Source organism: Ornithodoros turicata, chromosome 3 (assembly GCF_037126465.1).
Source record: "Ornithodoros turicata isolate Travis chromosome 3, ASM3712646v1, whole genome shotgun sequence".
Lineage (NCBI taxonomy): Eukaryota > Metazoa > Arthropoda > Arachnida > Ixodida > Argasidae > Ornithodoros > Ornithodoros turicata.
Genome location: NC_088203.1, coordinates 98,854,337 through 98,875,580, shown reverse-complemented (window position 1 = coordinate 98,875,580; position 21,244 = coordinate 98,854,337). Strand labels below are relative to the sequence as shown.

The 21,244-nt window shown below is 45.4% G+C and overlaps 1 protein-coding gene across 3 annotated transcripts in view; it reads left to right on the top strand.

Moving 5' to 3' along the window:
• Positions 1–21,244, top strand: part of LOC135388952 (aquaporin-7-like) — a 54,221-nt gene that overhangs the window by 16,165 nt on the left and 16,812 nt on the right. The gene's annotated exons all lie outside the window — the stretch shown is intronic.

Sequence of the window (21,244 nt, the reverse complement as noted above, 5' to 3'; positions counted from 1 at the left end):
TGTTTAACAAAAAAGAAAAAAAAAAGAAAAATTCAGTGACAATGAGGGAGGATATTTGCCACTTTTATCGACTTACACTCGAAAGATAGTTCGTCTCTCCAATATGCGTGTACATATATTTAAATTTTGATTCATTCAAATCAATAAATACCTGAAGCAATACCATGATAGCGAAGCGATAGAGGCGTAAAGTAAATGAGACACAAACAATAGTAATGTGGGGGAAAATTTAGAGAGTAAATGTTAAAACAACTGCTAGAGGCAGTTAACAAGAACGTCAACGTTACGGCTGAGTGCTCGCCTTCTTTATGAAAAAGGGTGTCAGGACTATGCAAAAATGTATGTAAGACAAGCACGTATAACTCTTAAGTCAATCACTATTTCCATTTAAAGTCAATACGGCACTTGGGATTAACTCCACAGGAACTAAATCACCACACCTTCCTTTCTTTATGAATGACGTCTTCGAAGCATATCTACGCTAACCCATGTCTTCAGATCAGAGTCAATAAAGGAAAAAAAAAAGGACTTTGGGTGGAACATAGTGAGAACTGTTTAATCCATCTATGGTACCGCTTAAATCCAATCTTCACACACGACGCAATCCATTAACGCTTACACATCATCTCATGTGCCACACTTTAAATACGGCGAGGTCGCACGAAAGAGACAATTCGTTTCGACCAGCACGTATTGCCGCGCAACAAAAGGTCCGATCAGCTTTTATAGAGCAGCGCCTCCAGCGACCGTCGCCGCTCAACCAAGGTTGGTTGGTCTTTGAAGCACACCCTTTGCTGACCTGGAAAAGGGGTTCCTCTCGTAAACCACGCTAAATTGCTCTTACAGGGTTGCCCCCTTGTGAGCTCTTGTACGCGGTGCATTATGTAAAAAAGGTTGCAGAGAAACGATGACTTGTCCCCCTCGATGTGTACGCCGGCGGTGGTGGTGGTTAGATGAGATCTAACCGTGAAAGTGGTTATCGCTAGATCGCAGGAAGGTCTTGAGGGTGGTCGACATCAGAGTGATCATTTTTCTTTCATTTTTTTTTTCTCCGGAAGAATTAGGAGAGGTTTCGAGGTAATGACGAGGGTGAGTCTCGTTGTGGTTGCGTGAGATTCTCCGTGCGGGTAATTATTTACGTGGGAGATGCTTCATGTTATAAGGGGAGTGTTTATACATAGACACCGCTTATCAGTGGTGCATGCTAAAGTTTACTTTGGTGATGATGATGATGATTGGGGTGTTTCATCGCCACAGGCGATACTCTATCTCCATTGGTCGCGGCAATTTTTGTGAAAATATAATGGTGGGTCGCACAGTAAGGAACTGGAGTCCTGTGTCAACAGGCCAAGGGCAAGGGCGGGCTGGTGCATGACGACAGAGATATATCCCGAGACAGGGAAGAAACAAGAGAAACAACTGCGAAATGCGATAATACCCCAGTGCTGGGCCTAAAAGAGGGACGGAGGACGAGACGAGCGTCACACAACAACTCCACTGAACTGCCAACCAAAGGTATATTCCATGAGAAGCAAGATCACTTAAACATTACCCTCCTCATCCTCTTCTCGTGCCGGCACTTCCACGTGTTCATCAAGATACTTTCTCCCTGGTATGAAATTGTCAAGTTTCTTAGATAAAGTGTATTGACGCCCTTTAGCCCAGCACTGGGGGATTTATCGCTTTTAGCAATGTATATGAGCAACCTGCCCATATTTTAACCTTGTTCATCACACTCTGCTTTTCAATGAGACTGTAGTTCTTGAGAAGGTTGCTGATCCGGTGGCGCCAGTTATGGGCAGAATTTAGATGGATTATCACAAGAGATGGCGTCAGTTTTTTTATACTTTTTATTTCGTGTTAAAATGCACCAAAGTAACTGCGGCTATGAGAGGCGTACAGACGTAGACAGATGGAGAGGGGAGAGCAGAAGGAAGTTGGGAAGAAAGGGTTTAGTGTACAGCTTAGGCCGACTTCCGCGGGTACTGTGCCAATATTCTTCTCATGGAGTCAGTATTCTTGCGGTTTCTCTCTTGCTACATCTCTGAAAAAAAAAAGAAAAAAAAAGGTCTGTTGGGCGCCTAGTTTGTTCTCATTAAACGGTTCATGTGTTTGAGATCGTGCTGTGTCTGTCCCGTCTCTTCCATGTACCGGGACATATCTCTCCTGAAGTCCTACATTGTCCAGGAAAGGTGCATGCTTTATGTCTATGGGAATTGATAGTTGTTATCGCACGAATAATAGAATGACCGAAAGAAATATATTGCAGGCTCTCGATAACAGCCAATGAACAGCGAAATGCGTAGACACAGAAAGAAGAAGAACATATGCACACACATCTAAAATGCTATAACGCGTAATATAACCTATAATACGAGGACACATAACACGTCTATTAGGGCCTACATTCCCTTGTGTGGTTGCAGAGGTCCGGGGTCTGCACTCCACCATACGGGGACATGACTGTCTTCAACGGTGTCCATGCAGACTGAACTGGTGGTGAAAGATGTGTCTTGGTAGTGAAACGTGTAGAGGCATTGCGATAATCTTTTAAGACCCACAAGGCTCATAGAATCTTCAGAAAGTTACTAGTGTCTCGGTTCGACATCAAACTCTCTCTAGCAGCTCTGCCGCTTCAGACGGACATGCTTTTCCACGTTTTCCTTATCAACTTCTTTCTCTCCACGCTTACAATGCGTATCCGTATTTCTCTTGATCTCAATTTGTAAGGCCGTGAAGACCAATCGCGAGCATTTACTCTTAATCGACTGTGATCAAACCGAACAGCGCAACATGATGTGTTCCGCCAGCGAATGTCCTTTTGGGTGCCTAGCAGAGCCTTGGCGCACGGTCACCGATGACGGAACGCCGATAAATAGGAATAAACGCGCTGAACATCCCTCCGTCAGCCTTACTCGCTATGCATGGGGGGTGCCTCAAGGTTTCTAGGTTATTACTACTATGCACACCAAGGCAGCTCTGATTGTACCCGGCCTATACGAGCTCGTCATTTGTGAACAAAGCAAATGTTATCCACATTGTCAGCAGGAAGTTTGTGCTATTGCTATAAGGATATTGCGCGTACAGCGTAATAGGGCGAGTTGCTGTGACGGCAAATATTTGTGTGGTGCTTGAACGTGTTGCAGACAGAATAAGAAATTATGCAGCCACTTCATCGGATATGCTACTATACGTACGACTTGCGTTATGTATGAGTAGTCCCATCGTTTCATGGAGCTCCAGGATAGTAACTTTATTTTATGTCTGCACACTCCACATACCGAAAACACTGCACACAGAGCCGAAGTTCCGTCCCATGTTATGTTGAACATTCACACGGTGCCGGAATATCGGTAATGGCGTACTGCGCACTTAGCAGACGACACTTAGCAGACGGCACCGTCAGCGTTTTTTCCTGTCGTCTGCTACGGAATATCTTGCGGCTGTGTCGCGGGATATTCCCCACGGTTAGCGGTGTACGTGAAGACACGACCTTGAAGACGCGACGACTCGCGTTCACGTGACAACAGAAAGCGATGACGTTTTTCGCATCTTCCGCCGGAGTATTCTGGGCAATGCGGCTCGTGTGAATACGCGGATCCAAAACATGACTGGAATATAATATAGACAGTCCGAATCTCCTCCCGCCCGTGTATAGAACACGTGACTTCGTAGCGGTACCCAGCTGAGGCGTCAGTTGCCAAGTCGGATGTCGGGCAGATCAGGAGCCCGCACTACCCGTATGAATGAGACGTCTCGACAAGCTGAGGAAGGGGATTAGTTTAGCATACCCTTATTTCATTTTGACAAATCACCGAGACCACACCGTTGGCGTATGCAGAGCCGGAATAACAGAGAATGGAGCCGCATACCGAAGCTGAGATCCACAGATGCATGTCCCATTGTCATGCGCTCCCATAAATCCTAGTATGAAGGAAATCTTCGTTTCCGCTTGGCATTGTTCTCTGCAGTACAGTTGCCGTGCAGAGTGATGGCTCGTGGCGTAATAATCCCCACAAAACGAGGAATAAAGAAGATAGCCAGTCCTGGGCCCCGTCCAGCTATTGAAATTCAAAACCACATTTCGTGAAATTCAGGAACATGTTCCGTGTTAAATGAAAGCGAATGATTCTAGTTTTATAGTCACTGATACCTTACCGATATGAGTGTTTCTGAGTATTAGGTCCCTTGGTATCCGGTAATGATTGGCACCTTTCAATGATTGGGAATTCTCATTATCGTCTTTGTTCGTTCTAGTAGTTCATCAAGGCGCATTCTTTCTGGAAGAAGGTAGTGCTCCTCTCCTGATTTAAATGACCATTTTCTTTAAACGCAGTTCTTTTAAACGGCCACTTCTGATTACTGTCAATTATCTACGGAGTACCTCTTGGCAGGGTAACTGTTCACAAGAACGCACAGGAAAGCCCTACACCTATCGTACAGCATTGTACAGGTGAAGAATGGACGTGCCTTTGACGAGATCACTTTTATTTATTATTGTTACGGCGTTTTATTAGTTATTGAATGTTCGGATGTACTGAGTTGGTGTAACCGATCTCCACACTGGTGGAGCTGCCGTCTCCATGTTATTTTTAACACAAACCCAATCCAATCTAATCCACTGGTAAGGTACGTGCCGTGACAAAGAGCGCGCTACGTTTCTTGTTGTAAGTCCTAAAAAGAGTCCCCAAATGAGCAAAGGTATATAGGTGTACCACTGTGCATCTATCTATGCTATACCGACCAACCATATGCCTATTTCCAGTGAAGGCTACAGCGGTAAGTAGTGCCCGTCATGAACCTTGCATACATGACGTATACTGACACATATAAAAGTACGGTTGTACGTATTGTAAGGAAAATTTAGAGATACATGACGTAAGATGGCATATTCTCATCAGGCTGACTCGCACGATCCTCACGATAAGGTCGCAGAAATATCGCTCATGCGAATGAGGGGTACCCCATACTACTTAACATGCTTAATCTGTCCGCGACACACAACATCACCAGACAACAAAGGGCTCAGATAATGATTAGACACAACGCGAGCCGCGTCGTACTTGTATATTTTGGCGCAATCCCTTTCTTGATGAACGAGAGGAGTTCAACCGTGACTTCAAGGTCGGGCTAAACGAAGCATCTTCCATACACAACAGTTATAAATTGGACAATGGGAGCTTCGGAGAAAAGGAACACGACAGATGACACCGCAGCCGTCATTTTTGGCAGCCATTATTATTGTCGTTCGTAATGGAACTCGGCGTGAAGTGCGCATTGTTGTTCGGTGATGACGCTTCTGATGATCTTTTTAATGTCAGGGTTGCAAGAGAGGAACCTAGTACTCCGAAGTAAATAGATAGGCGCAGGAAATGGCTTTTCAGAAGGGTCCACACACGCGCGTGATTTATGTAGCGTTGAAGCAAAACATGTATTGATTGCCTTGATTACTGTTATTAACGTTGATTCATTTGAGGTAGACGATATGGCTTCTTACTTTTCCCAGGAGGATTGCATTTGCTCTATTATTTTCAATAATTCCATGGAAAGCAAGTATGATGATATTTTTGAAAAATTTGAAGTTTGATTATTGAATCATGTTTAGAGAAGAGAGAAAAGAATTGTCTTGAACGAAAGAGGGCTTTAAAAGGAAAATAATTAGAGGTGTAAAAGAATAAATATACGTACTACTCGTATGTATCTCCGGCCTTTCCTAAATAATTACGGGTAAACAAAAAATCAATTATGGGTCGTAATGCACCTGGTGCGCATGCGCGTGTTACTTTGATGACCGGAATTCTCTGCTGCTATATACGGGCCTCCTAATAGAATTGTAATGCTATAATGCCTCGCGACGTAAAGCCCCGAATTATTATTTTATTATTAGTTTTTGTAATGCCATAACTTGGGTTGTTGGGTAACTTGGGTTATCACGCATGCAGCAATATAGAAATGTATTCATGGCAAAACAACAACAGGTACACGATGATGATATGAGCTGTTTCATGGCAAAACATTTGTCGAGGTACATTGTATTTTTGATTGAAGTTTTTTTTTTTCTCACAAACATTGTCAGTTCGATATAAACGAGAAAAAGCAACGATGAAAGATGAAAGTCACTGAAAAGGTTAGCCAGCTGTAGGGATCGAACCCACATCTTCTGGATTGCCGGTCCAGGGCTCTACCAATTGAGCTAAGCTAACACGCCTCTCCAGCGACTTTCGGGGTGGGTCATCTGAAGGGACGACAAACCAGCCACTCACTCTCACTCACCCTCCTTTCACTCTTACATTTTTGCTCACTTATACACACATTCATACGACGGAAATCGACGCAAGCGGCACCTGTTGAACAAGAGGGCTTCAGGGTTTGTATCTGCAGAGGGTGTGTATCTGTCCCCTCTATGTTGTTCCAGCCTCAGAACATCAGTTTATCTCTTGAGAAAAAGCAAATTACGCAACGTAGTCAAATTATAGCCAACCATCGCCGTTCTTTTATTCACTTCACGTCGCTGTCCAGGTTAACACATTCACTTATGCGTGAATGATTCGTGGTGACCACAGCACGGAGATATTCGAATCAAGTCAGCGCTGAAACTCACGAAAAATATAGTTCAATGCCGGCAGTACCACACTGCCGCATTGTGGCACCCTTGCCCGTCACGAAGACGGTTTGTTAACCGCCATGTTGTTGTCGTGTACCCTATACCACGTAATAAAAGAGCTGCCGTCCCTCAGCATAATAATCTGTTCTGACACCATCCCCCCCTTTAAACACAATGTTTTCACCCCTCATACTGACAGGTTCGAAAATATGACCACATCATGACCCACATGAAGGGGTTCGTCCGTGATAATGGTTTCACCAGATAGACAAGCCGCTCGACGAATAATGACTTCATTCTAATAAGCCCGGAGTATCAACCTTGAACTGCTTTTCCGGACCTCGGACATTAGAAAGCGAATTTAATGAAGCCCTCGTAAACTGCGGCAATAAGTGTTCACCAGTGTGCGATGAATAGAACGCGGCATTATATGGACGTGAAGAATGGACGTGCCTTTGATGAGATCACTTTTTTTTTCTTATTGTTGTTACGGCGTTTTATTAGTTATTGAATGTTCGGATGAGGAATAGTGGTAGGATTTAGCGAGGCTTATTCAGGAGGTAGGCGTATAAGGTCGCACTTCAGCGCTGACACCTCCATAAATGATAGCGGCCTAGTTCGTTGTAAGTTTATGGGTGAGGTGTCTATGTGTATAGCTTCGCGAGGGAGTACAAAAGTGAAAGCAGGTTAAGAGGAAGAGAGAGCACGTGTGGCTTTTAAGACTTCATAATTAGCCTTGACCTCAACAATATTCCATTCTGTGTTGGCAGCGATTACATCAGTCTCGGTTGCTGTATGCTGGTTACGAAGTGTTCGGGGATTTCCGGGTGATTGCACTGTAAAATATGATGCGTTTGAAATTGTGTCCTCATTCATCGTCACTTCGTGTATTCGTTGTTATGTTGTTGTTTGAAACTGTGGGAAGATAAGTATGCTGCTTGCGACATTCTGGAATCCGCCGGTGTTCAACGGATTAGGTCTTCGTATACTGTGCTGTGTGCGGTTCATAGCAGCCGTGACAAGAAGTGCAGTATACGCTCGTTATAACGAATTTAACAGGACCGGAAGAAAATTCGATACAAGTTGGAGTTCGATAAAAGCGGAAGTGGTACAAAAACAGTGGCAATGGCGCTGAAACATGCCGGAGGCCTAAGAAAGTATTGAAGCAATTAAAGAAACCCTTCCGGTGAATACTTTTGCAGTCTTTGAATTCATATGGACAAAGAGAGGGAGAGAGAGAGAGCTGTAAGCGGGCTCTTGCAAACTCGTCTTTCGCACTAAGCGGGTTCGGCTGACAGGACACTTCGAATCATCGTGTTCGACAGGGCCGTGCTTATCGGTCAGGACAACTTGAGACGATTTCGCATAAAGCGATAATTCTAAAAAAGCGATTTTGCTATAACGAAGATTTACTTCGTGCTAACGAGCGAGCAACACCGCAATTCCGACGCAGCTCCGCTATATTATGTAGAAAAGACAGATATCGCTGTTGTGAGGACATGCGCTCATTTCATGAACAGCGTATACTGGACTATACTGACTGCATCGCATATACTATATGCCCGCGCGGTTTGTTATCTCTGACGTATATAACAAACGTTCCGCGTTTGCTTTGTATCAACTGAACAAAACTCAACGGTCGAGGTACAATGTGCACTGGGGGGGGAGGGGGGGATACGTGGGGATTCGTGCACAATGTGCACCGTGTGAGAGACTGCCGCATATAGAAATATTTTGAGCGCGGTCCACGGACACTGAGGTGTTCTACGGAGAACAAGCAATTTCGTGACGGGCCATCGAATGCTACGATTTTCTGCTGGGTGGCTTCAGGAACACGGAAGCTCCGACTCCGGACAAAAACAGGCGATGCTAACTGCGAAGCCGGATGCGGGAAAACGCGCTAGAATCGCACAAAACAGACACAAAAAGAAGAAGAAGAGGAAGAAGAAGAAGCACAAGCACAAGCAGAAGAAGAAGAAAAGAACACGTAACATCCTAGAAAACTCCGCGTTGCCTCTTGTTTAAGGTTATTTCAAACACAGCTGTGCAACAGGAGAGCACACTGCTTTCGCTCTTGGTTAACAGATGTGAGACAGTTCCGCAGGCGCCGGGCTCTTGATTAGATATGTTGTGGAAAGCAACAAAATACTCCATGTTAGCCTTTGTAATGCCTAGCCCGGGAAGAAAGCAGCTGCGGCCGCTGTTTGTCCGCTGGCACACATGAAACGTTCTTCCGTGTATAGCTGAGCCGGTTTGATCAAGATGTAACAATACGAAAACTGAATGCGTTGCCCTTTAATCTAAACGTTGAATTCAGTTTTAGCGTGATACGATGCACTTGCCTGAACAAGTTACATCGTGTTGAAGGAACGCAGCACGTCATGCTATATAATTCCCCGTGGCAACGTGAAAAAATTTAACCTAAGAATAGGTACGACAGGCTGTGTAGCGTTATCTTTGCAATTTTTCCTTGATCGATTTTACTTACTGTGTACGGGCTAATCTACTTTGACACGGTGCTGGTACTAAACTCGCCAACATAACATTCAGTGACCTCTCAACACAATTAACCTATCGTTTTGCATTGCGCATAATGACGCAATGCACGCTGTGCCACACTTCAGGTATCTACACTCTTAAAAATGAATTGTTGGTTTCATGTTCATACGGCGTGCAAAGACATTGGCAAGTCAGATACTAAGAGCCTTCCCACATACATTTTTAAAAATGAACTTCACTGCATAGCACGCTCCTAACAAACCATCATTGCGAATGATATCGTTGTCTGTCCTGATTGGTTGAAAACGGGAGGCGTTAGCCTTTTCTGTGACAATTATGAACAGCATAAGTGTCACACTAAAAGGCGTACGCCTCCCGTTTTCAAATAATCAAGGCAGATAACGTTATCATTCGAGGTTATGGTTGGCTAGGAGCGTGCTATGCGGTGAAGTTCATTTTTAAGAGTGTATGTGGGAAGGCTCTTAGTATCTGACTTGTCAATGTCTTTGCACGCCGTATGAACGTGAAACCAACAATTTATTAACACACGTATTGCATGGACCTCATTATTGCGCAAAAGATGACGATTTCAATTGCTGGATGGTGTACAAGTCGGTGTTTCGAGAAATATATGTTGGATTGTCCCACGTAAAGGGGACGCCGGAGTGACAACCATGCATGCCCAATAAAGTGACTCTTTTTTAAGCCCCTAAACCAGGGTTGCCTTACTGAAAGAAGCGAGCTTCAATCTCATGATTTAGACGACTCGCAGGCAGATCGTGACTAGGCCTGCTGGCCGGCATCAGCCCCGTCTCATCATCGTATCTCTATGTGTGTGTGTGTGTTGACAGCTGCGATTTCAAGGAACATGCATGAAGCGGGTCATCCAACTGTGTTTCCGTTTCGTAAGAATGTATAGCAGAATCCTTTTGAGAGCCACGTACAGGAGAATATAGCATATGCTTACAAGTCTGCACAAGTAGTATAGGCTGTGTGTGTGGCAATAAAACTCGGCGCTATATAGTGTCTTGAACAGCTGTTGTAAGGACTTGGCGTTGACTTCTCCCGAAACAATCCAGAGCACAGCCTTGACCTTCTGATGGCAGGTTCTATAGAGCGAGCCACACCTGACATGTTGTCTCGCTTATGAAAAGGTTCCGGATCGTGCACCTGATTGCTGCGTATCGTGCGGCTTAACTGAGTCAGGAGCTTTCGACCGCATCGCAGCTTGATTGCGCTTCGGGTGCGCGGTTCCCTGGATATACAGCGTCATTGTCCGGATAATATCGTGCACGCTTCTTTCAGCAATTCCAGCATCCAGATGTGTTCGACGTGATTGTCGCCCTTTATTTGTTCTCGCTATTGATATTCTATTATACATATTGAAACAGACCCCTCGCATACCAAACACGCACCGTGCTCTGTGGTCAAATGCAACACTACATCGAGTAGTGGTGAGGAAACATAGCGCTTTCAATGTTGGCGGGGAAGTGGTGATGACGCTGCTAGATCGTCGTTCTTGACGGAGAACCAACATTAGGCAGTATTGTGCTGCCTTCTGTTGAAGGCAGGAGGAGGTGTGATGCGGCCCACTATTAGCTCGACGAATTTATTTATGCAAATATTATTGATTTATTAATATAGCATGCTACAATATAGCCGCAGAGGTGAGCAATGCCTTCCACTCTGCTTCTGAGGTATTGGCCGGGGCACGTTGCAGGGGACCTCGTGCCTGCCACACTCACATACATAATTGGATTGCTCAACATGGCTTGTTATCATTCATGTTTACTACCTAAATTTTGCTCCAACTTTTCTTGCTTCACCGATGCTAACGTTGTAAACACTCTTGCGAACCAAGGCACAACAAGCTAATGCAAGCTGTGCGCAATAGACCTCTCCCTGTTTGTAAACAAATGACGTGATGGTGTTCGACAGCGCCACCAATTTGGTAGATTTGAAGTACGCTCGAAGCTAGGAGCGAACAAGGTCGCGTCCGAAAGCCACGGTCTTGAGGGGAATATGATGGTCCCTGAAAGGGACGCGAACCTCGGTCCTACTTTTTTTTTTCACTAGGAGGCAGCAAGAAGCGCCCATTCGTGGAACCCAGCCCTCCCCTTCCGATTTGTTTCGGTTTCAGTCTGTCTACCAACGTCAGGATGACGGTTCTCGGGTAGAGGTCCATTGGCAAGAAACCACCCGCGAATACTATACAGCAGTGTTTCCCAAAGTGTGGTCCGCGGACCCCTGGGGGTCCGCGAGAGTGTACGTGGGGGTCCCCGACCGTCTCTCACATTCAGCGAGGATTTTCGTCCCCACAAACACGCGCTCGTACATACTGCCCGATTTCCAAACACCTAGAACTTCCAAAATTGCTACAAGCATGCTTCAACGGCTAGCTTCTAATTTCTGCTAGAAAAGTCCTGCAATGCGTGTTTGTCCGCGTCATACACATACAAACAAGAAGAAGAAACCAGCCCGGAATCGTTTCTGAAGCTGTATCGAAAGCGCGCAGCAGCTGACGAGGTTGCTGGTTATGCACTGGCTGTGACGTTGTGTGTGTGTGTGTGGGGGGGGGGGGGGGGTCCGTGAATTGGTTCTCATCGCTTCCGGGGGTCCGTCACTGCCAAAAGTTTGGGAAACACTGCTATACGGTACACGGTGTCCTGGAGCACTGCTGCATGTCACTGCGTGGTGGTTCGACAGGATACTTTTCCCAAACGCACCTTCATGTGGGAGTATTACATCATTTAAAACGTTTCCGGACCGCGACAACATCGATACCGACTGCCAAATGATATCAGTGTCCCAACACTTTCGCACGTTTTGGGGCTTGGTTCAGCGCAAAGGCGACCGATACCTCCTTCTCGGCGACCTTCGGTCGTCGAGAGTTTCGCCACCTAATTGGCTTTCTTGTCATGGTTAGTAGTACGCAAATATTGTAGGCAGCGTTTGTAGAACTGTGGCGCAGCACGTCCCTGTTCTGCTACTGCTGCGTAGGTTGTGAGTGCACTTGACAAACCCGCCGCACCACAGGTTGCTTTCACTGGAGGAAAAATACAGCTCGCATGTTAGGGTGAAATTTTCACTATAACAGGAGCACCACTACAGTTGTGTGTTTTCTGGACAACTCTAAGTCACTCTGTTTACTCTAATATGTTGTGGCTTGCCTCTTTGAACAACAGTGGCGACAACAAAGATTTGATGACATGGGTGTTTCACCGCTGTTGTGAAGTGCCCCACCGCATTTCTGATACAGAAATGAAGCGGCAGCGAGTTAAGGTGTCCATAGAAAAATTTAGATGCCTGCAGGTGGCTGCACACTACAGGACAAAAAGTCAACAGAAACAGAAAAAACAAACAAAAACGGAGCATTTATGTTATCATAAGCACAAAAATTGCAAAATATCGTATTTGGACAAGATGCAAGAGATGTAGAGCGTGTTGCTCCGACATGTTTTGCATTTGAACTGTAGACAGGCACTCTATTTTGTGCATAGCCCTTCCTGCGTGAGTAAATAGGCAGGGTGATGACCAAGGATTATAAATAATGTTAATATAGTCTCGTACAATGTGTTTATAGGTATCTAATATTTTTTCGATCTGGCAATTAACCGGTTTCTGCGAAAAGTACACCGGGCGCTAAGGTTAAATGAATATAAAAGAATCACTGACATTTCCTGGACATTTGTTGACCAATTGGAAACTACTGCCCTCCCTTTCTTTTTGAATAAACATACCCCCCCCCCCCGGTTTTGCAGCGTTAGTGTCCTTCGTAATGCAGGTATGTACTTTGTATCTCCTTTGTTGTCGATACTCCTCTAAAACTCCAATCATACCATAACAAACGTAACTTTATATCTCCTGATATCGAGATATAAGAATAATTACCAAGGGGCTCAATATGAAGACGTGTCCGACAACACCATAACTGATTTATTAGTTTCAATCATACATATTAGTATCAGACATACTGTTGGCCCCAAGGGACTGAGGAAAGGAAACCTAAGCATGTGGACACTTGAGCTCATTTGATGAAATGGAAGCTCCGCCCGTCGTAGTTTTTTTTTTTTTGGCTCCCCCTTGCATGAGAATCTCCTCTTATACACACCTCGTCGTCAAAAGAAATTGATGTAGTCATGTAAAAGCTATATATTTAAGCAACGCCAAACACAACGCCCGAACTCGCATCTGTGACCAACTTTACTGGAGAGAAGCGAGACATTCATTTCGGAAACGTAGACAGCAAAGACCTCATCTAATCACACGCGCTGTTTCTCTTTTTTCCCACTCTCCACATTACCGTCATTTGCATGCCAGTCGAGACGCACTGTGGCTTGACCGAATTCATGGTCACCTCGGTGCCTGGGGCAGTCCGACGCGTCGTTCTTGACAATAAAGGACACGGCCCACTGGCCATGTTCAGGAAGAGGCACCCTCATGTACTCCACGCGTCTAAAATTAAATGCTACGGGCATCATTGCTTTCCCTTTCTTTTATTGTTTAAGATTACACGCTTAAATTACACGGGAAGTAGGACTGAGAGGGCAAGTCCTGTCGGAACAGCCCAAGGGCAAAGAAGAGTATACAAGAACATTGCATATGTCTTGTGAGGATAATTCGGTAAATCCATGAAACATACAAGAGGAAGAAAGCGAGGGTTGAGGTTACACAGCAGCAAAAAAAAAGAAAAAAAAAGAAGAAGAACAAAGGAAAAGGAACAGATCAGTCATACTGATAAAAGAAGATAATCCTAACCGAAAGCAAAGAGCAACCAAGAGCACAAGCCATACAGCTGTGCCATATTTATTTTTATTCATTTTTATTTTTATTTGTGGAATAGCAAGCCGGCGTCCCGTTTGGCTGACCTTTCCCCCCTTTTCCCCCATTTGTTCTAATAAGTATGTCCCCCCCCCCCCCCCCGTACCATACAGTAAATAGCCGCGTTTACATGTATGCGACAGAAGCGTATCGTATCAAGTTATCGCACCTCCTCGCGCCTAGTACGACCGGCTGATTGGTTGATGTGGACCTGTCCGACAGGAGTTGTTGCGATAAGTTCATACGATACGCTTTTGTTGCCTCCGTGTAAACGGAGCTAATAAATAACATACAAACTGTGTCCTGTCAGTGAGTCGGTTTGCGTGTTAGGGTGACAGCGAAAGCCAGTAAGAGCACGATTGCGTATGGCACTCCAGAACTAATTGGTTGCGGAAACAAAGGCTTTGAAATGATGGAGTGAGGTGTGATTAAAGTGTTGAGTTGGTCAAAAGCGTGTGCTGCCACGTGCGCCGTAGCAAAGCAACGAAGAGATTCGGCTCTTGCTATTCTTTGTTTTATGCCGCTGGGTGGGATTTGCTAGTCAGTTTTAACGTTAATAACGCGGAACGAATAACGCGACGAAACGAATGAAGCAAAATCTGGTCCATTCTATTCAATTCAATCTGACGAGTCTTCGGCATGCTTATATCTTAATCTATATCGTTTATTGTTTCTATTTGATGCATCTCATTTGGCTGAGAAACGTGTTACTATATCCAAATAAGCCTGGTTTATTTTTAGATCCGATAAAGTCTGTTAATAGAGCACCTGCACGACTTGGGTATGGCACAATAATCTGTAGTCACGTGGGGTGTCGTTTGCGTAAGTTCGGCTGCAGGGCCGTAGCAACGAGATAATGTTACGGTTTGAGCAAAACAACTCAAGTGTGCCTGATCGTGCTACAGTATATCTTATCGATTTCCACACAGGGCCATTGCGACATTGATCTAGGTATATAGGGCAACACCTAATGCTGTTATGAGGAAGTCTGTGGACTTTCAGTGAGTGAAAGACATGATAAGAAATGAGAAATGTGACAACAACAACAACAACAACAACGTTATTACAAGATGATGACTGGGGAGTTTCATCGCCAGTGGCGATACTGTACCCCATTGCTGGTGGTGATGCGGGGAATGAAACATGACCGCGAACAGTCATGTGCAGCACATCACTGGTTGCACACACACACACATACATTGGATGATGATGAGGTGGGCGATTTACTGCCACTGTTCATCTGCGATCACCGCGATTCACCTGCCCTATTGCACATGGGGAACGGATGAGGGGATGATGATGATGATGGTGGTGGTGGTGGTGGTGGTGATGATGACGATGATGATGATGATGCTGGGGGAGCACTGGTTGCACACTGGCTAATACATATTGCATTTTGAAAGTTTTATAAACCATCGTTCTTGCTGACTCCCCAATATTAAGTCCGTTATAGCGAACTTGTCTTTCTTCTGATCGATTACAGAGTCGTAGCATGAAATGAAAGACGTTGCTGATTTTGTAACGCACACATACCACATGGAAGTGACACAAACATTTCTACCTGTAGGCTTATAGGTTGTCGTGCGTGTCTGCACAGTGGAATGCTGCTGACAGGATGGCTCCCTTTCACGTGCCACAAAACTTAAACAGAAGCCAGTCGCTGAAATATTTCGAACACAAGACTGTGTATACAGGGTAGAAGAAGCCCATTAAAAGGACAGTCTATGTTCGAAATATCGGCGACTACCGACCTTTGAGGCTTCTGCTTCAATCTGCTTTCACCGGATCACTGCATTTCCCTTGTTCTCCTTTCACAAATCAACCAATCAATCCTCTCCCTATCCAAAATCACGTGCCCTGTAGTGTGACCTGTGGGGAACCATTGGATCCAATTCTCTTTGAGAAGTTGACAGGTTATAGACGCTCTTAATAGTTTTTATATCTCAATCATACGCTTGGTGGCGCCACGCTCATGTTCAATGGCCATTGGTTTAAATGACCATTGAAGCCTGTTCGTGTAACGGGGGTAAAAGTAATGTTGACTCGTTGACGGGGGTTGTCCCGTCTACTTGTTCCTCGTGCTCGCGTCTACTTAGTGGTCTTCGCTCATGTAACTGTATACTGTCTAAATTAAGAACAGCAGAAGGACATAGTTGGGTCTTCAAGGGCTTTTCAAAGTCAGTCCGACGTCGAAACCTGACACACGAAGCGAAAATCGGAAGAGTGACATCTTACTTGACGACGGCAACCTTGCCATTTTTATCACTTTCCCAGCAGGTATTTCGCAAGGAGTGCTATAAGTGAAAGTTAATTAAAAGACGCCCTTGAACGCCAGACAAGGGACGCTGGGAAGGACAAAAGAAGGAATGGCACCGCACATGGAAGTGTCTCTGGTCGTTCGTGTGGAAAATAAGAGCGGAAGTGGTTTCGTGCACTGGCTGCATATGAGATGGACCCAGTGCTCACGGTCCAATCGCGTGCCTTCCATAATTTTACGATGACTCTTCGTGAGAGCGGTAGAGGGAGTAGAGGGAATACCCGATGCATTGTCGTAGGAAATGACTAGAGAATGCAGAGTGTAAAGAGGTACATGCTGGAATGTTCGTCTGACGTCATCCCATTTCAATGTTAGGTCTCTAGGAAAAAATAAGCCAGTTTTTTCTCCCGTTCATGGTCTCTGTAATCAGACGTCATTAAAAAAAGCTCGACTGATATGCCATGCTCGATCGCCCCCATACCTCTAGGTAGCTTTCAATTTTGCTTGAGTTCCTGGAACTTCGATGTGACAGTATTATTCTCTTTATTTCTGATTAGGTTTCAGGACTGTTCAGAAGCTTCAGAGTCGCGACGAAGGAGTTGTGGTCGGTGAACTAAAAGTGCTTGATAGTTGTCCAGTATAGAGAAGTGCCTGATCCAGGCATGCGGTATGAGACACGTGCTCGGACGGGTTGCTGGGACAGTGGTGTATTAACCTATTGACACAAAAGTCTCTCGTGTCTTTTAGCCAGCCCCGAGTAGTTTGGGACACTAACACTTCCATTTTTTTTTCTTTTACCCATCAATCAATCTATCTATCGTGTATTTTATGTTTTTATTTTACTTTCTTTCTTCCTTGTCATTCCATTATTAAATCTTCCCCACCCTGACACCTGGCGGTCGATCCGCAATCAGCTTTAAAGGTTGGAGTCGACGGTTCCGCACTGGTTGAGCCCTATCTCCATTTTAGTTTCAGTCCATGCAATCAGGTACAATTTTTCTATCGTACAACGTTGACTTCCGCGGCTACTGGAGCTCGTATGCGTTGGAGATTCTTTATAAAATCACAGTATATAATTTTTCATGAGTGCCCCGCAGCTAACCAACATAACACTGTTCACCCATGTAGCTCAACCCACTACGCCTAAACATTCGAACAAGACGAACCGCGCACTATCACCTCTTGTTACCACGATACCAACACACACACACAGACACACACACACACACATAAAGATACGATGATGAGGTGGGGCTGATCCCCATCTCTGCAGCATCTCTATACATCACACATACACCGCAGCACACACGCACACGCAGGTACGTATACATTCGTTCCATATGCGATCTAATAAGCAGACGGATTCGCTCGAAGGCACCGAAGAAGTTTACGTCATGTGATCTTGCAAAAGACCACATTCCCTCCTAGGCAGGGACACATTACAGGTTCATGGGAAATGTAAAAAAAGAAAAAAAAAAGAGAAGAAGAAGCAGAAATCAATGCTTGTCAAGTGGAGGACAGGTAGACGGGAAAAATTAGGTTTTTTATCCAGATTGTTTGTGCTTGTTGTCGTCCAGAGGAGCATTGCGTTACGTTTCGTTTCGCAATCTAATAACTTGGGGTCCATTCCCTAATAACCTGGCACGGTTCCGTGTTTGATAACGACAGAGCATGTAGAAAACAAAGAAAAAGAAGAAGACGAAGGGCAGAAAATAAAGAAAAACGATCTTATATTCATCTTCAGATGCTGAGTGATTTCATCCATACCATGTCTCTGAGTCAAGTACACATTTCGATTATTTTAGCTACATTTACTACCCGTGCCTTCATTTCAGTTAGACCACTCCGATTCACGCGCGGTGGGGTGATGATCACGCGGAGATGATCCCCATCTCCGCAGCATCTCTCCCCAGCAGGCTGAGCGCTGCCCCAGTGCCATTCGTAGACAGTGAGAGATGATGGAGATGAGGATTCAGGTGATCAAAGCAGGGTGGAGAGGCCTGTTGATGACAGGAAATCCCAAAGGTGAAGGATACCTTGGAGCATATGAACGCTACTGGGCCATGGGCCATAGGCCCAGCACCTTTTCTATGGTAAAGGTGCGGTGGTCGATTGCATGCCGACCTACTTGCGAGACGGGCTCATGTGGCACGTGGCGTACCGACGCACCCTACGTATTTCACCCAAGCGGACGCGAAGCAACCAATTGGTACCCTTATGAGACGTAGGTGCAGTGAACACTGGCGAAGAAGTGTCCCTTCTACGTCGTTCCTGCGCGAGGTAGACCCAGATCTCCGTTTTTATATGCCGTTAGTGCTTCCTCGACACATCACGTCGCTCATCTACGGGCTTCGCCTCAACGTGCCATACAGTGGACGACTTTTGTTTAAGCTCGGCATGGTCCCATCCCCCAACTGCGGTCTGTGTGATGTAGTTGAGGACGTCGATCATATACTCCAAGACTGCCCGAGGTACAGTGCACACCGTTGTACCCTTGTGTCATCGCTGACCCGCCTGGATAATCTGCCATACTCCACCGAAAAGGTTCTTGGGTGCTGGCCCGCAAATCAGCTCATACCTGCCATGTGCGCCCTTGTGCAATTTCTCGTCTCGACGGACCTCTTTGACACATTGTGACGCTGTTTGTTTTTTGTGCATTGAGATTTCGCACGTGGTTTGTGGTGATGTTTTCATCCATTCCGTTTCCATTCCGTTTCAAAGTGTATATATTTGTGTAGTTTCCCTTTCTTTTCTGAATAACGCGTCCTGGAGTAGCCGGTCCCGAGTGGCTCGAGACTAACATCTCTTTTTTTTTTCCTTTTACAAATCGATCGATCAATCAATCAATCGATTGCATGCATTCCGTGATGCAAGATCTCGCGCTCACGCGATACCAACACGTGCATAAACCACCTTGAAACTCGCCTATATAATGCATAATAGCAATAACCGTACAGTCCAACTATATACATCGCTATCTGTTTCAGTGCGTGCGGTCGTCTCGAATAATTGGTTATCTCGATTACGTCTACGCGTGCATTTATAAATGCGTGCATCTTAGAATAATGGTCTCCCCTCACGGCGATGCTTCTTAATTACGTTGGTTCGTGCCTGGCGCAGCTTTGCCCTGACTCATTTTATTTTCATCTTCGCCGTGATTCGAGTTAAAAGCGGGTCACCGAGCCGGTAATCGGACCTGATTTGAACTGCGTGACGACGATTGGGAGCTGTGTTATTGAATGCAGTGTGTTTTCATTTTCTCCTCTCTAACAATTGCGGCGAACTGTATAATGGAAATGTAGATGGCTTCATTAATTGGGTGTCTGCCGCGTTCCTCAATAATAATTGGACGAAGCAAATCTTGTTTGAACAAGACGATTAATAAGCCTTCTAAAAAAAAAAAAAAAAAAGAAGGCTAGCTCGTTGCTTCCTTTGTATGTTGGTCAGAACGCGTGGGGCTTGGTGTCGAGAGTCATCAATTAAATGGAATCGTTAGATGAAGTGATAAATTGATTGCGGTGAAACAAGCTATTTTTCATGCTGAGCGCGATTTCTAGAACAAGCCTTGAAAATGCAATGTCGTATGTCCACACAAAAGCGTTGGTTTCAGCTCCGTCGATATCAGTTATGTCGGAAGACTGCAGCGCTAGTGGTGGTGCTAATGAAAGAGATCGCCGATGTCGACCCCGCAGAGGTGCGCAACGTCACGACTAAGGCTCTGGGGCAATGTGCGTCCTGGGCCGACTTCTAAGGGAACTGTGCCGACATATGTCTGACACTGTCTGAGGGAAACCCAGAAGAAACCCCAGACAGCGCAGCCGGCCTCGGGATTCGAACCCGGGTACCTCCCAGTCTCGACGTGACATGGCCAGCACGTTAACCACTCAGTCACGCGAGCTGGTTCAGGGTTAGCTTCAAATCGATTAACGTGCCTTCCAACGTAGCGAACCTCTGCTGCCACATTTGTTTGTACATGTGAATTCGTGATTGCAATACAAAAAATCGAACAGTTTTTGTTTTTTTTGCAACACACATGTTTATCAACGAAAAGTCTAATTAGAATTCCGAAAAATATTTATGTGCAATATTCAACATTGAAAAAAGAAAAAGAAAGAAATGCAGATAGACTGGACTGAACCGCAAACGCTACAGTGTACAAAATTGGGCCTCTTTGTGCTCCGCATGACACCTTACAGAAAGCGCCGATTCGAAACAGGGACACAGGGTCAGGGAGTAACACGGAGCACAAGCGCATGTGCTCCGTGTCCCTCCTTGTGTCCCTGTTTGTTGCTCTACGGACGAGGTCTCCTCAAATTTTCCTCGCATTCACAACACCCTTCGCACTGTTTCAGCAGAAACTAGAAAGTGAGACGAGAAATGGGTGAGAACATGGGATCAAGAAGAAGAAGAAGAAAAAGAGAACGCGTACACTCTTCTTCTGCGAATTATTTTGACCTCATCCGTTCATGCAAGCACGGTGGAAGTGACAGGCCTCCCCCCATTTTGCCCCCTTCAGCAGCACTGACGTCACGCAACGGACCCTTCACAGGAACACCTTGTAATACTCACTCTCGTTCAACAACACGACAAAAAGAGCGCGCTTGAATATTCAATTTCGCAGTACGTGCCGCTCTCTGAATGAACTGCTCGGGCGACCTGCAGCCGGAGATTCATTTTTCAAGTCGTCCGCTCCCTTTCTCTGATTACCGTGCACCGTTTTCGTGCATTTCTCAAGGGCAGCCCACCCTCGGGATGTACCTTACGGCTCTAACGAGTGTTACGTAAATACGAGGCTGTTGTCTCGTCGTGCACGTGTGGTGTCTTTGAAGGTGATTTCCCTTAAGACACGCTGGCACTAGGATGAAGTGTGCTACATTGCCGTCGCAGCGCCGAGGTCGTTGGCACGCCTCCGCTGAATATCTGTCTCGATTCGCTGCAATCGTAAAACAACAACAACAAATTCTGATGAGGATGCTGTTGGGTTATAAAGCAATCATATTGTTTCCGTATCAGAATCCTAATCTAGACAACTAATCCAGACAGCTAACGTTCTAGAGCACGAT